Source organism: Pinus tabuliformis, chromosome X, assembly GCF_031772625.1.
Source record: "Pinus tabuliformis cultivar Carrire ecotype Pingquan chromosome X, CPIR1, whole genome shotgun sequence".
Classification (NCBI taxonomy): domain Eukaryota; kingdom Viridiplantae; phylum Streptophyta; class Pinopsida; order Pinales; family Pinaceae; genus Pinus; species Pinus tabuliformis.
In genome coordinates this window covers 1125319981-1125345154 of record NC_142308.1, presented here as the reverse complement: position 1 = coordinate 1125345154, position 25174 = coordinate 1125319981, and positions in this window count along the sequence as shown.

Sequence of the window (25174 nt, the reverse complement as noted above, 5' to 3'; positions counted from 1 at the left end):
ATGTTCCCATTACCCCATCTTTTGAAATCATGATCAAGATAGAGGAGATTCTTCCTCTAGATGTATTTTATAGTCCGCAACATAAGGCAGTGGTAAGAAGGCAAAGAAAGAAAAGGAAACTGAACAATGTGCTCTCACCTGAGGCAGAGTAGTTAGACATCCTTTGGCGAGACCCTACCACTAACCCTACTAAAAATCTCACTAAGTTATCTCAGATCGCAGGAGCCTATGCTTATGCTACCATTGACAAAGCATCCGAGGTGCAGCAATTACTGAAGGATAGAGAGGAACAAACACAAGTTTTGCAGCAATAGCTATAACAAGCCAGTGCCAACTGCGAAGTAGAGGAAAAGTTAGAAACGTTACAACAAGATTTTCAACAGATGCAGCTGGGATACCAGAACAATTTGGCCGAAAAATAAAATCAATTGTAGGTTATGTGAGAGATGCATAAAGATGATCCTAAGCTTACAGAATTTGTCTCAGAAGCCCTTGCCTTAAATGGCCAACTCTTACAACAGCAAGAGGCATTATGCCAAAGAATATCGTAATGGAGTTCCCATTGCGAGATGAGCGATAAAATTACTAATCAAGTCAAGGACTTGTGACATGAATATGATTTAATTGACAAAAGAATATCTAATTATTTGGCTTGGCAGGAATTGGAAGAAGGAAAGAAAGTAGACGCACTCAGAATCAATGATGCCCATAAAGAAATGCTTTTCCATAAGTGGGACACACAGAATAGGAAGGCAGAACAGGCAGCGAAATAAGTGGCTACAACGGCAAATAATGTCATTGACTATGTCAATGAAAACTTGCACAGAGAAAACCTCATATCAGAGACTGCTCCCGGATTTCTCCCAAAGGCACAACAACTGTAGATAGGCTGGAGACAAAATGCTGAGGAAAAGGCAGAGTCCTTCAAGAAATTAACCAATTTGAATTGGGATACTTGCTAGCAGTACTTAGTTAAACCGCAGAGTCAATGCATGACTCTCAAATGCCTTACAAATTCTGCCGAGAAGATAGCGCCAGCACTTGCCGATTTTGTTTTCACAGGGCAACTAAAATCAGAGGTTGGCCAACTAATGCTCCTCAAGTCGATGCTGAATGCTTGCGATCTTAGAGAACAGATACATAGATAGTTAATTCCAGATATAGTTTTAGTTTTAGTTTTGATTTATTTTTTCCTTAGATGAGGACGGTCATTTAAACCTCCTCCTATATTTTTGTAATAAACTATTTTTAGCATTTAGGTAGTAGTATTTTAACCCCTCTCATGCATATTGAGAGGGGTCTTGAAATTTGTCAAAAATGTTTCCTCAGAACATGCACTTCTGCACCCTCGGAGAAGGTTTTGATGAATGAATGGAATGAGATTTATTGATATTTGTGTTTAATGTCTGCTACTGAAATGCACTTTTGTACTCTTAGTAGATATTGAATTAGGAAGAGATAAATCCATATTGCTGAAGCTCATGAGTAGAACTTGTTATCAATGGTACTTTTATCTCTTAATGATTTCTGCTTATGTGTCAAAGTAATATTTTATGCTCAGTTATTTATATATAAAAGCTTGAATGTTTGAGTTATCATTTGGCACTTTTGTACGGTGATACCTATTCTGTTTATGCTCAATATATGGATGACTTATTATGTGATATGCTTCTCACAATTGTTTCGGCTAACTTTTTATACGAAACAATTCATTTTTATCGAATTCTTTTCTCGTAGCGATTGAATGATCTTTATTACCAATTGCTTTTAGAAATTATTTTAGCTCGCATAAGTGAAAAGTTAAATCCTAGGTTAGTTTTAGAATAGATATTTCTGTTCATTAGAATACAATTGTATGTTTTAAATTAGACTTAGATTAAAAGCATTTTACTTAGAAATCATTAGAAAAGGAAAGGTCAATTCTCATCACACACACACACAATTTGGGAAACTGTTCCCATTATCCCCAGTCGAACCCACCATCCCAAATGGAAAAGGAGCTGATTTCAAGGTCCGGACCGCGTGGGTAACCCCCTTGTTGTAGACCTGATTTTTGGGGCTTCAACATGTCCCCGGTCACAAAACTATCATGTCTCATGGCCAAAAGGTCCTTTTCATCATCACTGCTGAGTCTATAAATGAAACGTTGTAGCTCCAATTAGGACCAATTCTAACCCCACACTTAATTGGAGACTTGTTGGACTTGTATCCAAAACTTAGCTCTGCAAGGTTGGGCCAACTGTTCCAAACTTTCATTAGAGAAGAGAAACACGTCCCTAAGGACTCCCCTACATATGTATCAGTGATTTTCTCTCCATGGGACCAGAATATTGTGGCCATGATATCTTCTCTTTTGGGTTACTCCACCAGTGAGTACATTGATGAAATAATCCTTACCTTCATGTCTATATACACTCCAGGGCAACCTCCTAATTTCATTTATGACTATGCCCAATTTACAGCTGATAGGATGCATGAGAAATTCCTTAAAATGAATAATGAAGGGGTTTTTAAGTACTCCTCAATTTTATACCATATGTTCTTATATTATAAATCAGAGAAGTTCCCATTCACCCTTCAAAAGCTTGACACCAAGGGTTAGCCCAGGTCAATCATTTTTTGCACCCCATTGATCCACCAATACCAGTCTCCATACTCTTACTCTGATTTCATCGATTTATTTGTACATCCAGTCATGGCAATGTTGACTGGAAGCCCTCCTCCTAGAATCAGTCTAGAAATAAAGAGTACTTCAATTGTCTAAGCAGATCAAAGTTGGTGATTGGTACCTTTACCAGAGCCACACAAAAATCAAGATTTATGGTTGCATGCTTCCACCGTATAGGTTGCCAAGATACCTCACCATGAGGTTGTTTGACCTAGAATATTATAGGCAAATTATCAATGCAGATGATGTTGGAAATAATACTGAGAGGGGGAGTGAACTAAGATTTGTATATGCTACTTCAACTAAGTGAACTAGCATGTATACATGATTGTACTTAAAGAAATCAACGTATATGCAAAGAGCTTTTGATTTACCCAATTTATCATGCATTGAACTTTAACCAGTATATAAGAGATTTATTAGACAGTGCAGTTAAAGCAGAATAAATCATCACACATAAGAAACACACATGAACACCAAGATATAAGGTGTAACCCAATGTGGGTGAAAACCACCTGCTGTTGTCGTCTCTGTCTTCTTTTAATAATAAGAAAATTTGTTTACAATCTTGTATTGGTGTAGACTTATACCAGTACGCAGGCTTCTACCTGCAGAAAGTTACAACCTTCTCTCATTCTCCAGCTTCTACTGGAAGGTAGCTACAACCCCCTAACTCTTGTAATCTCCGATATGTTTACTAGTACATAGGTGGCAACCTACAGAAGGCTACAATCTTCTTTCTTCCTCCATGTTTCATAAATTTTAGACTGCATCGATCAACAACATCATAAATGCAATTCAATAATCAAATACATCTGCATCATCCAATCACTGAGACTCAATCATCACTTTTTGAATCAACCACAACTGAATCAATCAATCACTTTAACAACCCATCGTTAAATCACAATCAATTTGATCATTTAGAATATTGTCACCAGAATACAGTAACCAGAACCCAAACCAGAACCCAGAACTTTGCAACAGCAAACAGAAACAACTGAAACATACTTTATAAGGTATATGATACTTCCATGTGTTGAACCTACGTGTATACACACTTTTCTCAAAGCCAACCAGCGTATACATCTGCAAATATTAATTCATAATTCTGTAGCTATTCCAAACTTCAGTTATACCCAGATCATAATATTTATGGAATAAAACATGCATCAGTATTCATATCTAGACTATAGATGATCAAACCACATAATGGTAATTCATTTCAACCCTTAAGATCCCGATCCATCATTAGATCTTATCCTCCATCAACCGCTAAGGTTCATCCTTGGTTCAGATCAAGCACAACACCATAAGCCAATAACTTGCATACTAGATCTCACACTTCATCAGATATTCGATACTTGCACACCATGGCCTAATGATATTCTCCTCCTTATATAGTTTTAGGCCTTTCTCAATACCATGGACCAAAACCACTTAGCACCAATACCTTGGACCAAATACCTAGGGTCAATACCTCAGACAAAATACCTTGGACCAATACCATGGATCAAAATACCATGGACCAAATACCTCGGACCAAAAACTTAGTTTTCCAAGATATTCACGATTTTCCTTTTGAGAAAGTGCATGTGTACATATACACAACTTGTGTTTAGTGAACCTACATGTATACATAGCTTGGTCAAGGTGAACTTGCGTATACCTCTCTTTCTTCATTCTTTGTAGTCTGATCTGTAATTCTTTGTTGTGAACTTGTTGTACTGTGATTTTTCATCTGAGTGAGTTGCCATGAAGGACAACACCTGTATCATAATGCCAACAATCTCCCCCTTTAGACTTGATGGCAACAAAAACACCAAGTCACTCTCCCCTTTTGACATCAAGGGCAAAGGGTCATGCTCCCCCTTTGACATACATTATGCTAGTCATGCTCCCATGATTGAATCCATGCTCCCCCTGAGCACAAGCAAAGTCTGCAAAAAGGTTTCATAAAAGAATAACATGACTCTATACATACAACACCAATGAGCTTCCTATCACCAATGACTCATACATACATCTATCTCCCAACCAAGTGGGGATATACCAAATTTGACTCATCCACCCAACCAAGTGGGGATATACCAATTGTTTATACATGACAAAAACAAGAAATATTACATCATCCATCCCAGTAAAGTGGAGATATAAATTACATCATTTGTCCAAGAGGAACCATTCAAATGTATGAGAAGACATATCACACCCTAGACTTTTACATGACTTGGGCAGCCAATCATATAAATATCTAAAGCCATAGCTGGACTCAACAACCATAATGCCAACAATGCTGAATGTATGTGAAGGCTAATTGTTATAGACATTTTTGTGCCTCGCGTCAAGGAGCATGGAATGTCAATAATTACAGGGATCCTCAGTCCCTAAACATGTTGTTCTTACCCCTAAAAGAACAAGGTCATCAAACAACAGCACTTCCAATCAGTTCTCCACCTGAAAACACTTCAAAACAGGCTTATTTTGGATCATGTCAGCTGCTTAACTGAGCTTCTGCGCTGTATTGCAACTGTCCCACTCTGTACCTGCACTGGAAGTCAAAAACAATGAAGGCTACCTGCGCTGGGCGAGATTGGCCAAGTGGCACAGTCATCCTGCAAGGTGTCAACTGCCCAGGAAGCTTCCAAACTGACACTTGGTTCATCAGATTCGCCTTGTGATGAGTAAGAGGTACTTGATCACCATGTGTAACCAAGGATCTCCAAGTGGACTCAAGAACTGAAGATTAACTGAAGAGGGAGAGGACACTAGTCAGCTATATGCCAGCCTCCAGCTGACTCATCCTCTCTTCTTCTCTCCTATATATAGAGCTCTTCTATGAGGTCTAAGGAGGCTGGAATTTTGTATAAGCAAGGAGGTGCTGTTGGTATACCGCCAGGATTATTGGGTGATTGTTTTACTAGAGGTGAAGAGGAGAGTTCTTGCTGCCGAGGAGGTGCTGCTGGATTGGAGCCATCATCATTGGTTGTAACTTCCTCTGGAACCCTGTTACTTTCTATCAATAAAGTTTGCATGTTCTCCTATATACTTGTTTTACATAGATGTTTTGTGTTTACATGTATATTTGATGCACCCTAATCCATGCTTCAATTATGAGTACTTGTATCTTGTAGTTTTCTCTCTTTTGTTGTGCAGGTTCTGTGTGTAGCTGGATCGGCCAGGAGAGCAAAGAGCTGGGAGCAGGATACAAAGAGAGAAGGGCAAGGATCGACTAAGCGCAAGACACCAGGTTGGTTGACCTTCTTACTATTCTCTCTGTACTTTCATAAAGTGGAACATGAAAACTTTATCATTCAGTTGTTGCTAAAGACTGTCACCTTTAGAAGGGTTAGTGTCATCCGCATCGGATACTTTTCCCCACAACAAACTGGCGACTCCGCTGGGGAACCCAGTATCTTGTTGTTGTTTGTAGTATTTTGCTATTCATTTCTTGAAGAAAAGAGTACCAAATCGAAAAGCTTTTGACTATATCAAAAGCGAAGTAGAGGGACTGCTACTCTTGCTCCTTTGCTGAGCAAATTCAAGATTTAAAGAGCTAATCTACAGATGAATCTTTACTCTTTGTGATAGATCTTTATCCTCTTGATCATCCCTTAGCCTGTACTTGACCTATAGCTTTTTATTTCAGCAAAAACAGTGCATTTTTGAGCTTTTTATGACCCGGAATTCTTAGCAGACGTAACTCTCGTAAGTCAGTGCAGGCTGTCCACAGGCAGTCTGCATTACAGCGCAGGTAGTCCCTTCGGGAACTGCGCTGAGAGTGAGATTGGCAGACTAGAACCTGCGCTGGTCCAGTTAGCCCTTGTCTTGCTCAGTCTTCCTATTGTGTCTTGGCCCTGTTTGCACTTGTTTTTGGCTGATTGCTTGCTGGTTATTGTACTTGCTGTAAGCCACTTCTCCTTGACATTATTCCGCCTCAGTTGTGTGATGAAACTGTGAATGTTCTTTCAGTATTTCTTGTTTCAGTTACAGTTTCCCATTGTGAAAAGCGAACCAGTATAGCTGTGACCTCTTAGATCCTGAACTGTAAAAGTGTCTTTGTGATCTTATGAGCTAGTTTTATTACTGTTCATGGCTGTTTGAGTTTGTTTGCTTTTCACTTTTATGGTTTGAATCTATACTTTTCCTGTGTTTAAACAAGTCTATCATAAGGTGTCTTTTTGATTGTGGACAAGCTTGTTTATTTCTACTTGAAAGTTGATTCAAAAATCATACAACAGTTTCCTTTTGTTAGCATCAACATTAAGGATAACGAAAAGAAATACATGCATTGTGCATTTTGCATTTGACTGTGTGCTTGACGATTTAGGAAAATGTGCATTTTAGTGTGTGTTCTTTGATCTGTGGAAAAAGTTGTGTCTTTCTTTTCCCTCAAGTAGATTAAGGTTTTCAAAGTTGAAAGATTGAAAAGATTTGCTTCTCATTCTTAGATTGCATATAGGAAGTTGTATATATACATCTCGTGGCGAACCTGAAAGGCAAACTGTTAAGAAAGATCAACATTAAAATAAACTCAATTTACATAACAACGCTTTGGAATTTAACGCAAACATCTAGAGGTCTAGGTAGAGACGTGTTCCAGCGTCGTTAAACATAGTGACTGTCGATCTCTACGAAGGTGGGTGATTCCTCCTGAGAGTCGGTGGCACTAACACGGACTTGAGCTCCCGCGTACTGTCGCGTATATTGGGAGACCCCTATAGGCTTTTATCCTTTATCCTTAGGAAACCGTGTCGGCCGCCCTACTGATCGCGATGCAGTGAACACAGCATTCACGAAGATCGACCACCCGTACCGTAAAACGTATTCTGTGGTTTCGCGAAAAGTTTGGCACACCCTCTGCCTAGATCTCCAGAGCAGTTTCTTTTGGCCTTTTTCAAACTCTATAACTGAAAAAGTCCAACCGAGCATTTGTCACTTCGGGCTCGTTAATACATCGAAGGCGACTAGAGTCATCTTTAGCTTTTTCTCGACTCTTAAAACATGAAAAAGCAAGTTTGTGTCTAAAAGCGTCGTAAATAAAATTTATTTTAAAGCGGAACATAATCACCTGTTATTCCCACGTTGATCTTTCAGTTGAAAAGTATGGAGCCCACCAACCAAGGAAGTAACCTTGGCGGAAGTCCAAATCCCTTCTCCTCTTGGGGAGATGTTGGTGCGCCTCATATGGCTACATTGTCGCTTCCAGGATTGACAATCGGCCTCCCTGTATGGCTCTTTTCAACTAATGTAGTCCAGATCGCCACTAATCCTGAGCATTCGAATCAACAGTCAGAACAATCTAGAACTACCCACCAGCCTTCCACTTCTTATGATACTTCCTCTAATCCTTCATCTTCGCAAGGTAGAGCCGGCAAAAGTCAGCCTCCCAAGGAGAAGAAGGAAAAGAAGAAGAAAGAAAAGAAGCAGAAGGAGCCTCTGGCGAAGGCGACTGGGGGCAAGCAGAAGAAAGCTGACAAAAACCCACACACTGCACCAACCGGGCCTAAAACGCCATGTGTCATTTGCAAAGGGATCCACTTCCATCGTGATTGTCCTTGTATTCCCCGGATACTAAGGGACTGGTCCCCAAGGTTGCACAATCCGGTAGCATCAACCTCTGGTTGTCAAGTTGATTGCATTCCGTCAACTAGCGAGAGTGAAGGACGAAGAAGGGGACCAAGATCACCTTGTCTATTGTGTGAAGGTCATCATGTCATCCACAAATGTCCATTCTTAGATGAGGCCAAGAGAGTTTTGGAAGATCGCCCGGTGTCACCGGTGCAACTTCCTCCTGGATATCGAAAACTCGCGCCTAATCCCTCGATAGTTGAAAATCCAGTTGGACCACTCAAGTGGTCAGCTGAAGTGTCGGTCATTGAGAATGAACCTACCGAATCTAGACCAGACGAAAGTCTAAAGGTTGATACGGCAGTTGGCCCGGTTCTTCCTTCAGAGGTTCTATCGTCCAATGACTCCGTCATTGAAGACCCGTCTTCAAATGACACCGTCGCTGAAGAGTCATCTTCATGCGACACCCTCACTGATGAGAACAAGGATGACACCATCCAGGTTCTTTTCATCAGCACCGATTCCGATGAGCATCAGGGCAATGCGCCCATTCCTTTATCGCAGGAAGGAACATCATCAGAGTCATATCCGGCCGTATATTCGGTCCCACCGCCAAGCAACCTGGTTGTATCCTTTGATTGGAATCAACTAGGCAGACCCCGGTTACCAGCTAGTGTACCATTCAGAATCATTGTCCAGATCTATAGAATGGTTATGGCTGGTACTATCATTGATGAAGGGGCGTCTGTGAGTATCCTTTCCTCTGTTGCTTGGAAAGCACTGGGTTCCCCAGCGCTTTTACCTGAGTTGAGAAATCTCTCAGGTTTTGATAAAGGAACCAGTCGACCATTAGGGATCCTCCCCGATGTACCTGTTACATTGAAAGGGAAGACCGTCAGGATGAACGTGTTGGTAGTTCAAGGACCCTTGGATTATAACCTACTCCTTGGACGCGACTATATTTATTGCATGGGAGCGATAGTCTCCTCACTCTTTAGAGTAATGTGTTTTCCACACGAAGGAAGGGTGGTCAAGCTCGTAGACCAGCTTTCATTTCCGGGATCACGCATCGCAAATAGTCAAATACCAATCCTAAATGGTCTGTTCACTCAAGATTCGCCTCCGCCCCCAGTCCTCCTTCCCGATGAGCGCGAGTAATTCGGAAAGAAAGACTAGGACCCAGGGGGCATGCACCCTGGTCTGCTTCGGGCAGAAGAAACTCCTGGTATAAGGAAGAATTTCCGCAGAAGAACATGACTAGTCCGTACCCCGTCCGAAGGAAGTGGGGTTGTTCTGGAATAATGATCTTTTGTTAAAGTTATGTGTTTGGGAATCATTCACCTTTTGTCTAAAAAAGTGGGCAATGCCCAAGTAGGAATTCCCTTATTGTAACAAGTAGTCACCATCTTTAAATTCAAGCCTCGCCCATCGAAACATATGTTTTGAAGGATAAGCAGGGGCAGTCAACTAAGAAGGAGACTGTATTGTTGTAACAGAGGGTAACCATCTTTGGACAACCCAATGATAGACACCGCCGAAGAAAGAGATTGATTTGCGGCAGCGAATAGAACCACTCTTCGGATAATAAGAAAGAGGCAAGCCTCCCTCAATAATACCAATGTTTTGTCTTTAGGTAGTGTTCTTCTATTGTCACGAATAGCTGTTTGTTTAAAGTGGGCTGACAGGAAGTCTGAGTACTGCGTAAGACCCCTTAAAAATAACGAGAAGACAAGTATCGTTAGCATTAGATTAGCAAGATGACAAGTAAATGTGAACACCCAAAGAAAAACAGAAGTAGGGGAGAGGAGGGGCAGCCTCGAAATTCTATCCTATACCTGGGGGCATGCAAACTTTCTGGAGTGCAAGCTAGAGGCGGTTATTTATCTGGTTTTAAGATTAGCCGTTTCCAAACTTGCATGAAAGAAAGCCTGTGGGGCAGAAGTAAAATTTGCCAAAAGTGAGCACAGCTGTGGTAAGGCATAAGCTCTATAAAAATTGGTCCTTACGAGAGGCGTTCTTCATATGACTGGTATATCGAGCAGTTTTAACATATAGTTCATGCTCGTTAAAAAATAAACGCAAATCTGAGCAGTTTTAGGCCTGAATTTAAGCTCGTTAAAAAATAGAAAAGTGTGAGCAAAAGTTTCCCCCAGAGTTCAAGCTCATGGAAAAAATGAACCGGTAAATAACCTTTTGAGATCGTAAATTCATCAGCCATAAGAACCTTGATCGTGTTTTCATTCATCACCTCCATTGTTCATTTGGCCGATCATTCACTTCCATTTGTGTGTTTACCTCTTTTGAGAAACAGCTGCGAAGAGTGATTTCACCTAGCCATCCTTGTGACACTGCCGTGATTGGAAATTCCAACCTGTACCTGGAATCTATTGCTATCCCTGTTTATCACTCGTTCCTCAAAAGACGAGTCTTCTTTTAGCTCTTTTCACTGACTCATAAAATATGAAAAGTTTGCCGAGTTTTGGCCTTCCAGCTCGTTAAATGACCGGAACGCTATCCCTCCTCTAAATTTTAATCTTTTTGGACCTGAGGGATTATTGCACAAAAGGATCGAGCGCTTGTCTTGTTCGGCACGTTAAAAGTACCGAACAGCCATCCCTTCTGTATTGTTTTATACTTTTTCGGACTTAAGGGATTTGCTGACGAAAAAGGAATTATGGAGTTGACTTTCTGTACCTTTTTAGAGTCTCTAAAAATGAAAAGGACCGAGTTTTCTTTGTCGTTAGACTCGTTAAAATGATTAAATAGCGACAAACTTGTCTTTAGACGAGAACGAGTTTCCCTATCGCTAGGCTCGTTAAATCATAGCGATGGGCTTGCCCGAAGGGCAGGTTATAGAACAAGCATATGTTATCCTCCTCAAGCTTGACAAAAATAAAGAGGTACTGGTCAGAAATGACTGGGGAAAAATTGGGAGAACATCAAAGTTTAAAGGTAGCAAGTCACTCTTGGACATGACACTTTTCCTCCGTACCATATCGGGTTGGGTTGTTTCATTCACCGGTCTCATCACCATGGTCCTCGCCACACCATCCACATTTGGGGTAATGCTACCGATCCATCGCATCAGTGTCGTTATATGTTCAAGAGGGGTCATTCTGGAAGTGTCAACCGTGTCCCATCCACTACCATACATTATCCTTCATCCATTCATGATCGCCACCCTGAATCATATTTCACAGTTTGTTTTCACCTCCACTAAAGTCATTAGCTCCGTTCCGTGTCATTGATGTGGGATTCATTAAGGCCCTCCTTTGACGGATCGCTTCTTGTCGACTTCAGCTCATTATCCAAGAAGTTGATCTAGGAACACCCCCATCAGTACTTTGAAGCTTGCATGCCTCAATGGCAAGTTTCTCACTTCCGGCGACAGGTATACATCAATGACCTTCGACCAGAAGATTTTGCGTGGCGTTCGACGCCAAGTCCTTTATTCACGCCACGTGAATTGTATTGCAGTACCTTGAGGGTCATCGTCATTATTGATGATTCCTCTCGCGCTTGTTAACGGTTTTCATTATTGACCGGTAATCAAGCGATGTCTTTCCATGTTCGACTTCAGCGCAATTCTCACATGGATCGACTTGTACTTAGAGTGAAGATCGAGCGAGTTTGAAGACCCCGGATCTAGTTTCATCCATCCGGGCTGCGATATATATTCAGGAAATATAAAAGCATTTGCCGTGTACATCATTGCAGCAGATGATCATCCTATTCAAAGGATGATAGTTTCAGCAGAAAATTATCAGTCTATCTTCAGACGATCGTCTGTCATATGTACCAAAATGTATTTATAGAAAGCTGAGCATGGGAATGCCCGCCTCAGCTAGATCATGAGAATAATGATGAATGAAAAATAATGTATTGTATTGTATTGTATTACAGGGCACTCTCCTCAGCACTGGAACGAACTTCGGATCCTCTAGCTAAAGCATTTCACCCGATAAACGGCCTCATACTTTAGGGGGCAACTGTTATAGACATTTTTGTGCCTCGCGTCAAGGAGCATGGAATGTCAATAATTACAGGGATCCTTAGTCCCTAAACATGTTGTTCTTACCCCTAAAAGAACAAGGTCATCAAACAACAGCACTTCCAATCAGTTCTCCACCTGAAAACACTTCAAAACAGGCTTATTTTGGATCATGTCAGCTGCTTAACTGAGCTTCTGCGCTGTATTGCAACTGTCCCACTCTGTACCTGCGCTGGAAGTCAAAAACAATGAAGGCTACCTGCGCTGGGCGAGATTGGCCAAGTGGCACAGTCATCCTGCAAGGTGTCAACTGCCCAGGAAGCTTCCAAACTGACACTTGGTTCATCAGATTCGCCTTGTGATGAGTAAGAGGTACTTGATCACCATGTGTAACCAAGGATCTCCAAGTGGACTCAAGAACTGAAGATTAACTGAAGAGGGAGAGGACACTAGTCAGCTATATGCCAGCCTCCAGCTGACTCATCCTCTCTTCTTCTCTCCTATATATAGAGCTCTTCTATGAGGTCTAAGGAGGCTGGAATTTTGTATAAGCAAGGAGGTGCTGTTGGTATACCGCCAGGATTATTGGGTGATTGTTTTACTAGAGGTCAAGAGGAGAGTTCTTGCTGCCGAGGAGGTGCTGCTGGATTGGAGCCATCATCATTGGTTGTAACTTCCTCTGGAACCCTGTTACTTTCTATCAATAAAGTTTGCATGTTCTCCTATATACTTGTTTTACATAGATGTTTTGTGTTTACATGTATATTTGATGCAACCTAATCCATGCTTCAATTATGAGTACTTGTATCTTGTAGTTTGCTCTCTTTTGTTGTGCAGGTTCTGTGTGTAGCTGGATCGGCTAGGAGAGCAAAGAGCTGGGAGCAGGATACAAAGAGAGAAGGACAAGGATCGACTAAGCGCAAGACACCAGGTTGGTTGACCTTCTTACTATTCTCTCTGTACTTTCATAAAGTGGAACATGAAAACTTTATCATTCAGTTGTTGCTAAAGACTGTCACCTTTAGAAGGGTTAGTGTCATCCGCATCGGATACTTTTCCCCACAACACTAATGCTCCCCCTAAACTAGTGCTACTTGTGCACTGTTAATAGGTCAAAGATCAAGGCATCTTTTTTAGTAAGATAAAATTAATGAACAGAGAATATCATCAATATCAGTCAATGCACCCATATCAGATCCTGCACCACTGTTTTTCTTGCTTGAAAAACATATACGCTCCTTGACCCACAGAAACCTGCGTGTGTACATGATTTCACTTTAGGAAACACGCTTATAATCACCTTTCTCTGAAAAGTTTGTTTTAACAACAGCATGATGCAACAACTACTCCCAGCTTTTGTCTGAGATATTCAAATGTCTCTTTGAGCAGTGGTTTAGTGAATATATCAACAACCTCTTCTTTGGAGGGAACATATTCCAATTTAACCTTTTGTTCAAGCACTTGTTCACATAGGAAATTGTATTTTATGGGTATGTGCTTGGTCTTGGAGTGCATGACTGGATTCTTTGAAATACTGATGGCACTTGTATTATCACATAGAATGGAGATGGGTGGAGTGCATGTGATCTGAATGTCATTCAATTTTTGCATCATCCAAAGTAGTTGTGTGCAACAAGATGCAGCAATGACATATTCTGCTTCAACTGTAGATAACACAATTGAACTTTGTTTCTTGCTAAACCAAGAAACTAACCTGGAACCCATATAGAATGCACCACCACTAGCGCTTTTTCTGTCATCAACAATTCCTGCCCAATCCGCATCTGTATATGCATGAAGAGTAAGATCTGTATCTCTAGGATACCATAAACCAAATTTATGTGTTCCTTGAAGATATTTGAAAATCCTTTTGACTGCCTGAAGGTGTGATTCCTTTGGATTTGCTTGGAATATTCCAACTATTCCTACTGCATGCATGATGTCAAGTCGGGTACATGTTAGATAAAGCAGACTGCAAATCATGGATCTGTAAGTTGGTTGATGTACTACTGCTGATTCATCATTTAATCTGAGACTGCATCCTATTGTCATTGGGGTACATATAGGTTTAGAATCTTCCATGCTGTACTTTTTCAAGATCTGTTTGAGATATTTGGTTTGTGAAAGAAAAATACCATCTTTATTTTGTTGAACTTGTAGACCAAGAAAATAAGTAAGTTCACCAAGCAAGGACATTTCAAATTCTTGTTGCATTACTGAAGCAAAATTCTGACTCATGGATTCTTCATTGCTACCAAAAATGATATCATCAACATAAACAACAATTATTAGCAATTTATCAGTGTCAATATTTGTATATAGATTGATATCTGCTGACCCTTTTGAAAAATCCTGTTGGTGTAGATATTTGTCAAGGCGGTAATACCAGGCCTTTGGAGCCTGTTTTAGACCATAGAGAGCCTTTCTGAGTCTGCATACAAGTTTTGCATTATTTCTAAGAATGAATCATTCTGGTTGTTCAATATAGACTTCTTCTTCTAAATCTCCATTAAGGAAATCAGATTTTACATCCATTTGGTATACTTTGAATTTCTAAAAGCTAGAAAGAGCAAGAAACGTCCTTATGGCTTCAAGTCTAGGAACAGGTGCAAAGGTTTCTTCAAAATCTATACCTTCTTTTTGAGCATACCCTTTACAAACAAGTTTGGCCTTGTTTCTAATAACTTCTCCATTTTCATTCAGCTTGTTTTTGAATATTCATTTAGTTCCTTTGATATTTTTGTCATGAGGTCTAGGAACTAAATCCCAAGTATTATTATTTTCAATTTTCTCAAGTTCTTCATTCATGGCCTTGACCCAACATTCATCTTTGCATGATTCATTTACATTTTGAGGTTCAGTGGAGGATAGTAATGCTAGATAGCTTGACGTTTCTGTAATAGTTCCTCTTGTCTGTACACCTGCCTATTTTTCCCCTAAAATTTGAGTTTCTGGATGATTTTTCTGAACATACCTGGAGGGAGTCTTTTCTTCTACCATTATCTCTTCTTCTGGTGCTTCATTGGTTTCTTCTTCAGAATCATTGTGATTTGATGTGGGAAAATAATCCCCATCTTATTCATTGTCATAATCTTCAGTTTTTATTTGTTTTGGATTTTTGCATGCTTAATCAACTACAACATCAATACTTTCAACAATTTTCCCAAGTCTTTTATTATAACATTTATATCCTTTACTTCGAGAAGAGTAACCAAGAAGAATACCTTCATCTGGTCTGGGCTCAAACTTACCAAGTTTTTCATTAGTCCTTTTGATATAACATTTGCTTCCAAAAACTTTAAAGTATTTTACAGTAGGAGTCTTACCATACCAAATTTCATGTGGAGTTTGAGTGCTGTTTACCCGAACATTTGCTTGGTTGAGAATAGTTACGGCGGCGAATGCAGTTTCACCCTAGAAGGTTGCAGGCATTCCAGATTCATCTAGCATAGCTCGAGCCATTTATTGAATAGTTCTGTTCATTCTTTCTACCACTCCATTTTGTTGTGGAGTCCTTGTGGTGGAGAACTTCCTTTTTATTCCATGTTGTTCACAAAAGTCAAAGAATTAATCCAAGGTAAATTCCCCTCCTCGATCAGATTTGAGGCATTTGATTTTGGGATCCGATTAATTTTCAACCAAAGTTTTGAAATCTTTGAACTTTTCAAATGCTTCATCTTTATGCTTTAGAAGACCTATCCAACACATTCTAGAAAAATCATCAATGAACAAAATAAAGTATTCTTCTCCATGAGGTGACTTTTTCCTTGATGGTCCACATAAATCAGTATGAACAAGTTCAAGAGGCTTACTAGCCGACCCTTCTTTTTCAATGAAGTGAGATCTAGTTTGCTTACCGAATTGACATGGTTTGCATATTGTATTTTCAGGAATGTTGATATCTGGAAGATCACGAACAACTTGGAATCTGCATGCTTTTCTTATTTGAGAAAAGCTTAGATGTCCCAATCTTCTATGCCATAGCCAGTTTTCATCATTTTTGCTTAGATAGCACTGTTGTTATCCTCCCTTGAGTATGTATAAGTTGTTTGGAGTTCTTGTACCTTTGATCATGGTTTCTCCTATATCAAGCTCACGAACAACACATCTGTTTGATCGAAACACCACTTCATTTCCTTGATCACACATTTGACTGACACTCAATAGGTTATGCTTTAGACCGTCTACATACATAACATTCCCATATTTAACGTTTTCTTTCAAGAAAATAGAGCCTTTACCTTTTATGACAGCAGGAGTGTCATTTCCAAATGAGACATTCTTTTACTTTTCTAAGGCATTATATGAGTGAAGTTTTTCTTTGTCGCCTATCATGTGTTTTGAGCATCCACTGTCGATGTACCAATGATTTTCTTGTCCTTCTGCATACAAGGCTATACCACATCTTTCTGTTTGAGGTTCTTTCCTTGTCCATATCTTGGGATTTAATGGAGTTTTCTCCTTTTGAGATGTTTTCTGAAACTTGCTCCTGCATTCAGATTCTTCATGTCCAAAGTTGTTATAGGCTGAGCATTCTATTTCATTTTCAAGAAGAGAAAAGTTATTATAGGAACTTTTCTTGATCCTCGTCACATTCCTTTGATTTCATGCTTCTCTAGTCATGATGGTTTTGTACGCAACACATTGAGCAACTTTGTGTCCAAAATTATGACATGAGAAACATTGACCATTAAAGAAGTTCCTGCGATTATCGAATCTATTGACCTGGTGATTGTAGTTTCTATTGATATTCATATTTGAAGAAAATTGAGTATGATTTACTTGAGGTTGGTTGTGGCTTTTGTTTATCCTTGAAGAAAATTGAGCCTGATTTACCTGGTGATCTTCTTTATGCCTTTGCTGACAATTGTCATACTGTTCTCTATTCTTTGCTGCATCCAGATAGCTTTTAGTGGAGGTTGACGACTTCTGTGATTGAGATGATTCTTCAGTATATCCAAGACCTGTCTTTATCAAAGGAGAACACTGCACTTTGATAATTTCATATAAGTTTTCTGATCCTTTAGCAAATCTAAGATTGAGATTTTGTTTTCTCAAGATTCTTTCTTAGACCCACAATTTCACTTTCTAGTTTTTCATTATGTTTTTCTTTTTCAACAAGTTGGTATGTCAAGGTATCTATAATAAAAATCTTTTCTTCTAAACAGATTTTGAGTTTAGATATTTCTTCATGAAGGTCATCTTCTTCTAAAGCATGCCAAAAATATCATCGTCATAAGCCATTAGAAGTCTATAGTCATTACTATTTTCATTTTCATCACTATTTGATAAACCATCGCTATCTTCATGAGTATAGTAACTCTTTTTACTTACACTTTGTTTTCTATTCCATTTTTTAGATTCCTTCACTTTATCATATTTATCTTTATGAGGAAATTTGGGAGCATAATGACTGACTCTACCACAAGAAAAACATTTGAAGGGTAGTTTACCTCTAAATCTTTCGGAACCCCGTTGAAGCTTCTTGACAAAGTTTACTTCTTCTTATTTTGAAATATGTCTTGATTTATTGAGTTCTTCCTTTCCTTTTGTTGAAGCTTTAAATGCGGCTTCTCTCATATATGATGGGGCTCCTTTTCTCATCTCAAAGGCAGTTAAGATTTTGTGAAGCTATGTCATAGTGATAGTCTGTAGATCCTGTTTTTCTTCTATGGCAGATACTTTTGATTCAAATTTAGTAGACAAGGATCTTAAAAAATTCTCAACTAAGGTAACTTCCTTTATCTCTTCACCTAGATTCTTCATACAATTAACAAACTCATCTATACGTAAGAAGTAACTAGCTATACTTTCATCATTGTGCATCTTAAGAGTTTCATATTGAATTCTGAGAGTTTGCAGTTTAGCACGTTTTACCTCAGAGTCTCCTTCATAGCTTAGAACGATTTTGTCCCATATTTCTTTGGCTGGTTTGAGCTTCATAACTTTGACAAACTCTGATTGTGATAGACTTCCCAATAATGTATTGACAACCCTGGAATTGGTTTAATATTTCTTTTTACCTATCGTATCTGTAGGAATTGCTGATGGAAATGTATATCCTCCTTCCACGATTTCCTAGACATCCATTCCAAGTGATTGTAGATAGGTTGTGGTTCTTATCTTCCAATAAACAAAGTTGCTCCCATCAAAGATTGGCGGTCTGATGGATCCCACGCTTTCTTGATTACTCATGATGATGGATCTCCCTTCAAGTGATCAAGCTTCTTCTAAACGACCTACTCTGATACCAATTGTTGGAAATAATATTGAGAGGGGGGCTGAATCAGTATTATCAGATCAATAATTTAATTTCCTAAAAAAAATTGTATACGCTACTTCAGCTAAGTGAACTAGCATGTATACACGATTGTACTTAAAGAAACCATCATATATGCAGAGAAATTTTGATTTACCCAATTTATCACGCATTGAACTTTAACCAGTATATCAAAGATTTATTAGACAGCGTAGTAAAAGAATAATAAAAGCATCACACATATAACACACATGAACACCAAGATATAAGGTGGAAACCCAATGTGGGTGAAACCACCTGCTGCTGTCGTCTTTGTCTTCTTTTAATAATAAGAAAATCTATTTACAATCTTGTACTCGTGCAGACTTATACCACTACGCAGGCTTCTACCTGCAGAATGTTACAACCTTCTCTCGTTCTCCAGCTTCTACTGGAAGGGAGCTACAACCTCCTAACTCTTGTACTAGCTGATATGTTTACTAGTATGTAGGCAACGACCTATAGAAGGCTACAACCTTCTTTCTTCCTCCAAGGACCACGTTTCATAAATTTTTAGACTGGATCCATCAAAAACATCATAACTACAATCCAATTGTAAAATACATCTGCATCAACCAATCATTGAGACTCAATCATCACTTTTTGAATCAACCACAACCGAATCAATCACTTTGAAAACCAATCGTTAAATCACAATCAATCTAATCATTCAGAATACTGTCACCAGAATATAGTAACCAGAACCCAAACCAGAATCTAGAACTCTGCAACAACAAACATAAACAACTGAAACATACTTTATAAGGTATACACTACTTCCATGTGTCGAACTTGCATGTATACGTGCTTTTCTCAAACCCAACCAACATATACATCTGCAAATATTAATTCATAATTCTGCAGTTATTCCAAGCTTTAGTTATACCCATATCATAATATTTACAAAATAACACATGCGTCAGTATTCAGATCTAGACTATACATGATCAAACCACATAATGATAATTCATTTCAACCCTTAAGATCCTGATCCATCATTATATCTTATCCTTCATCAACCACTAAGGTTCATCCTTGGTTCAGATCAAACACAACACCATAAGCCAATAACCTGCATACTAGATCTCACACTTCATCAGATATTCGATACTTGCACACCATGGCCTAATGATCTTCTCCTCCTTATACAATTTTAGGCCGTTCTCAATACCATGGACCAAAACCACTTAGGACCAATACCTTGTACCAAATACCTAGGGTCAATACCTGAGACCAAATACCTTGGACCAATACCATGGATCAAAATACCATGGACCAAATACCTCGGACCAAAAACTTAGTTTTCCAAGATATATGTGCTTTTCCTTCTGAGAAAGTGCATGTGTACGTATATGCGACTTGTGTTCAGTGAACCTGCGTGTATACACAACTTGGTCAAGGTGATCCTTCATTCTTTGTAGTCTGATTTGTAATTCTTTGCTGTTAACCTGTTGTACTGTGATTTTTCATCTGAGTGAGTTGCCATGAAGGAAAACACCTGTATCATAATGCCAACAGATGAATTAAGCTTCATCAATGCCAAGAAGAAGGCTTATTTCAAGATAAAAGACCAACTAGGCCCCTTCATATACAACTCTAGAGATGCTGGCAAAGAGGCAAATTTGATATTACAGGATATGAAGTTCCAAAGAAGTTTTTTCTGGGGATATGATCCTTTGGAATTCATTACAAAGAAGCAAGAAAAGGTCAAGCTAGGACCTTTCATCCACCATCCCATACCTGAAATAAAAGCATATGAAAATCAGACAGAATGGGTGGAGGGTACCCTAGTAGACCAAGACAACACCAGAGTAGATGTAGAGAATGCTCTAATTGATTTAGAAAAGCAGCTTGATGACAACTCTTTTCTGCAGGTACCAAAAGAACCAGAAAGAACCATGAATACCCCTCTAGTTATGCAGACTCCTCAGAATGAGGAGAAGATCCCAAAAAGAAACAGAGAAGGGGCTTCCACTTTAGGAATGGCCACCTCTGATTTACAACAGGAATCGAACAAGAGGCAAAGGCTAATTCTAGTCTCTGAGAAAGAATATACTGAAGACTCAATTGACGTCACAAATACAGGAGCAGAAAGAAGTAGGCCTACCACTCCATCTGAAGGCATGCAAGAGCCTTACACATCAAAAACTCAGATGTTGGAAAGGAAACTCAGTGTTGAAGTATCTTCCTTCAGAATGCCCACTGAAAAAGACCAAGATATCAAGGAAAGATATAAAGAAATCAAGGTTGGAATGAGAGGCTTAAGGCCCAAACATATGCACAATACCTGAAGTTGACTCCTACCATTCAAACAAGGCTAATGTCAGCATTTGACATTAAAGGGGGTAAGCTACATATGACCTTTGTGAAGCCTACAACCCATTAACCAAAGACAACATCATATCTCAAAAGGGTAGATTTTGAAGTTTTGGCAAGGGATATTCATCCCATAGACTAGATCAAACTACACAAATAGGCTAGAGAGATGATATACTCCACCCTAACAGGTAAAGCCATAACTGCCCACCAGCTACAGAACTCTCCGAGCAACATCTCAGCTCAATTCCAGCTAGAAAAGGCCTCCTCATAGGCCAAGGATACCAGGATCAAGTCCTTAGAGGACTTAGTGTTTGAATTGGGAAACAATCCCAAGGATATAAAAGCTATAGAGCATCTTATTAAGAAGAAAAATGATGATATTGCTGCACTTAAGAGGAAATTGAAAATACCCCAGCTGCAACATCCTCAGACTCTAGAATTCATATAGAATCAAACCAGACATGAGGAGTTGATGGACTTGGTCCTAAAATTGAATGACCAACTTAAAGAAATAGAAAAGCAATTGGATGCTTTGATCCAATTAAAACAGGTAGATGTGGCCACTTCTTCAACAGTTTTTATCCCCACAGTCTCCACAACAACACCATCCACACTAGCAGCATCTTTGGCACCTACAGCTCCACTTGCAACAACCTTACCAACAACAACATAGTCTACATTAGCAGCAGGTGCATCAGCAGAGAAAGTAGCAGAACTAGTCAAAGCCATGGAAAAAATGTCCATCCAAGCTACTGAAATGAACAAGTTAAGAGAAAAGGTTGCGAGTTTGGAAACAGACTGCAAACTTGCCCAGCTGAAGCAAAAAGAAGAAGCACAAAAGGCCTAGAGAATGGGTGAGAGAATCAAAATCCTAGAGAAGGATTTAACACTGGAGAAGCCACTTAGACAAACCAAGGAAATGATGTGGGCCAATATCATTGACTCTGTCAATGATATTTGGCCATCAATCCAAGTTATTTTTGAACAAACAGAACTGGTAAAGATAGCTATAGAAGCTATCCAGAAAATGAAGGAGGAGTTGGGAGATAAGCCAGAGGATGCAAATAGACTCATCCACTTCCTCAACAACAAGAATAGATATGAGCTCTAGGAGCTAAATATAGAAGATAGGATAACTACCATTTTAGAAATTAGGAAGGTCCTTTCCAAAAGGAACCCTATGCTTAATTTGGAAGAAAAGTGCCACAATATGCAGGTAGCCATTCATAGGTTCATGGCTAAATTTTAGATTTTGAGGGAGAAAGGTCTGCCCAGTCCTATGGTTATCAATGATAAGCTCATGACACAGTTGGACTATGGTGATAGACTCAGAAAATTGGCTAAGGAACAAGCCAGTTCTTCATCCATAAAAGCCCTGCCAACAAGCAAAGTGTTATATGACACATTTGAGAACTTGTTTTTCCTTGAGCATGAGGTAAAACCTTTGTTCCTCACCAAGCCCAGTTTTGCAAAGTATACCGAGGCTGATGAAATCTACAGGAGAATGGCGAATGTAAAATTACCAGATATAGAATGGTGGGCGAAAATGACAGATTTACTATGATAAATTTACAACAGAAATTTACTACACAGTAAAAACAGAACAGGTAGGTGAAATAGGTAAAAATAGCACAACAGGGTCAAAGAGTATTAGAGTTAAAGAGTATCAGTTGAAAGATGAAAGTAAAGAAGACTCCAGCGTGAAACTCCACAACTGCAAGCCAGATTAAAAGGCTAAAAATTCAACAATAAAGGCCAACACAACCATAATAGTAGGGACAACATGAAACAGTTCATTAGCTGTCTCTATCTTCTTGCAAAAAGATATTTTTATTTCCTAGATTAAATCTCAAGTTGTTTTGAGATATTTCGTAATAATTTTTTGTATAAATACTTCATAATTCGAAGTATGTAGGGTGGATACTTAGACATTTCTATAGTTTTCTTGATCAAAGACTGTAAGCTATTGTATCACTATTGGACCAACAAGCTGGATTATTGAATAAAGCAAAGATATTTCACTGGATTCATGTGTAGTGCGAAATACAGACAAGTATCTTCTTCTATGTTGTCACTTTTCTTTTAAAAGTTTTTCCATAATCTTAAATGTATCTGAAATCTAAATGCTATAATATGGAATGATATCTCAGTACTTGCTTCACTGCACTTTGTTTTGACTATTATGCATTTTTGATGTTTTCTACTAAATTATCTAAGTTAAGGAATTCTTGATTGCTCCTCAGTTCAGGTAGTTTCCCTTAGGTCTATAGTAAAGGATTCTTCATTTCCCTTTGCTCATGATCCTCCTCTGTTCCTCCTTTTAATCCTGGTTTGAAGATTCTTAAGTGCTCTCTCACCCTAGTAAAGGTCATTTCACCCATTCGACCTAAAACCTATGTTTCACTTTGCTAGCTTGCCCATTAAACACTCCCTTTAATGATTTAAATCCAATTCTGTTGCCCTTCTTTGACTCCATAGCCCAATAGCCAGAGACATCATTCTATCCATTTGTTTAAGGATTCCACCATCCAACTTCCAATACAAAACCAAAACCCATGAACTTTAAGAACTAGCCTAAAATCCCAGTAAACAAAGCTAAATTATATAGAGAGAGCCCTCTCTGAGTCATAGGTTGGCTAGAGCCTATACTTAAAATATTGGTTTGTAGTTACCTCGGTCTTTTCCTTCTTTTTTTAACTTCTAGGGAAAAATTTCGAGTGATAATAGGGGGATTTCATCAAAAATATTTTAGCAAAATACAAAATAGATTTTCCAAGTTGGCCTATTTCAAATAAACTCATAAAGACATATAACTCTAAAATATATAAATTAGCAATAAACAAAGACACTACACTCATCTTCTTTCCCCTTATTAAACTAGGGGGAGCTTCATTCTTCAATTTCAATAGGGTCTCTTAGTTGATGGACCACCTTTTCCTCTGGTTTGGCCTGGATTGAGTTATAGGTTTCCTTATTGTTGGAGGCCACTAATAAGGAATCCTTGCACTTCTTGAGTGCAAGATTCTTGTAACGCCTCCTTCCACATTTACCCACTTTTACAAGCTCTCTAAGGTAAACATGAGACAAGTGTCACTATGATATGAATCGACCTTCAAGTTCCAATTATGGAAGTGGGGCCTAGAAACTTAAACCTTTCTGACCTTGCTCAGGGGCTACATACCACCCAAGATCTAAAAAACCACCCTAGGTGTCTGTTTGGTCAATTTAGTGAAGTCTAAATTGCAACTTTTAAATGTCAACCCGGGGCTCGTAAGCTGATGAAGTGAGGTGTACTATATGTACTTAGGTAACTGTTTTCTTAATCTTTTGTCGTTTTTAGTTTTTTTTTTAAGTTTGTTTTCAAATGTATCTTTCCTACTGTGATGTGATGGAAATGGAATAAAGCAAGTGAAATGTGGATGATTGTGGTGATCTCTAAATGATTTCTCAAAGCTTAAAAAGTATTCTACAAGAAAGCTTGAACAACAACTGCAATAAAATCAACTCTTAAAGGAAAATGAAGACATCAAATAAAAGGACTAATGACATCGGCCCAGTATCTCTGCTGGTGCATGAAAATGAAAATGAAATCTATATTAAATCCAACTAAAAGTAAAAACAATTATCTCACACTATTTCAACCCTTCAACTCAATCTTCTCTATGAAAAGATATCATGAAATGTTAATCAATGTGAAATTGAAGTGAAACTACATAAAAGAGACTGGTCACAAATACTTTAACTTCCTCTTAACTCCTTGCCTTTCAACTAAATTTATCATGTGAGAAACAGTTAGGAATAAGTCAAGTAATGTGAGTTCTAAAGCAAACTAAATCAAGCTATGCTAAGTGATATTTTGGCTCCCAATAAAGATATTTGATTATGAAAAAGGAACCATCAATAGATGAACAACTTGATATCTAAGAGCAGAAAGCAAATATGAAAATTAAAGGAATGACAGTAAGCAAAATCAAAGCTGCAAAACAATTAAGGTCAGCAACATAGACAAGATGATCATGCATGCCACTAGCTATGAAAAGAAAAGAAAGGAAAACTATCCCGGGCACGCCTAAGAAACCTGCATAACACACTGATCAGTCATGAACATAAAAGTGCAGAAATGTAAATCAGCAGAAATCAAAGTTTATGTACAGCTATTATACATGTTGAAAACGCAGCAATTTAAAAGACATCTGTACAACTATTATACATGAAATCAGAAAAGGAAATGCAAGAAATTAAAGATTACTATACAGGACTTCAGCAGACAGGGGCCCTCTGCCTACTTCAGCCGATTCAATGAGCAAATATACGCTTAGATGTAAAA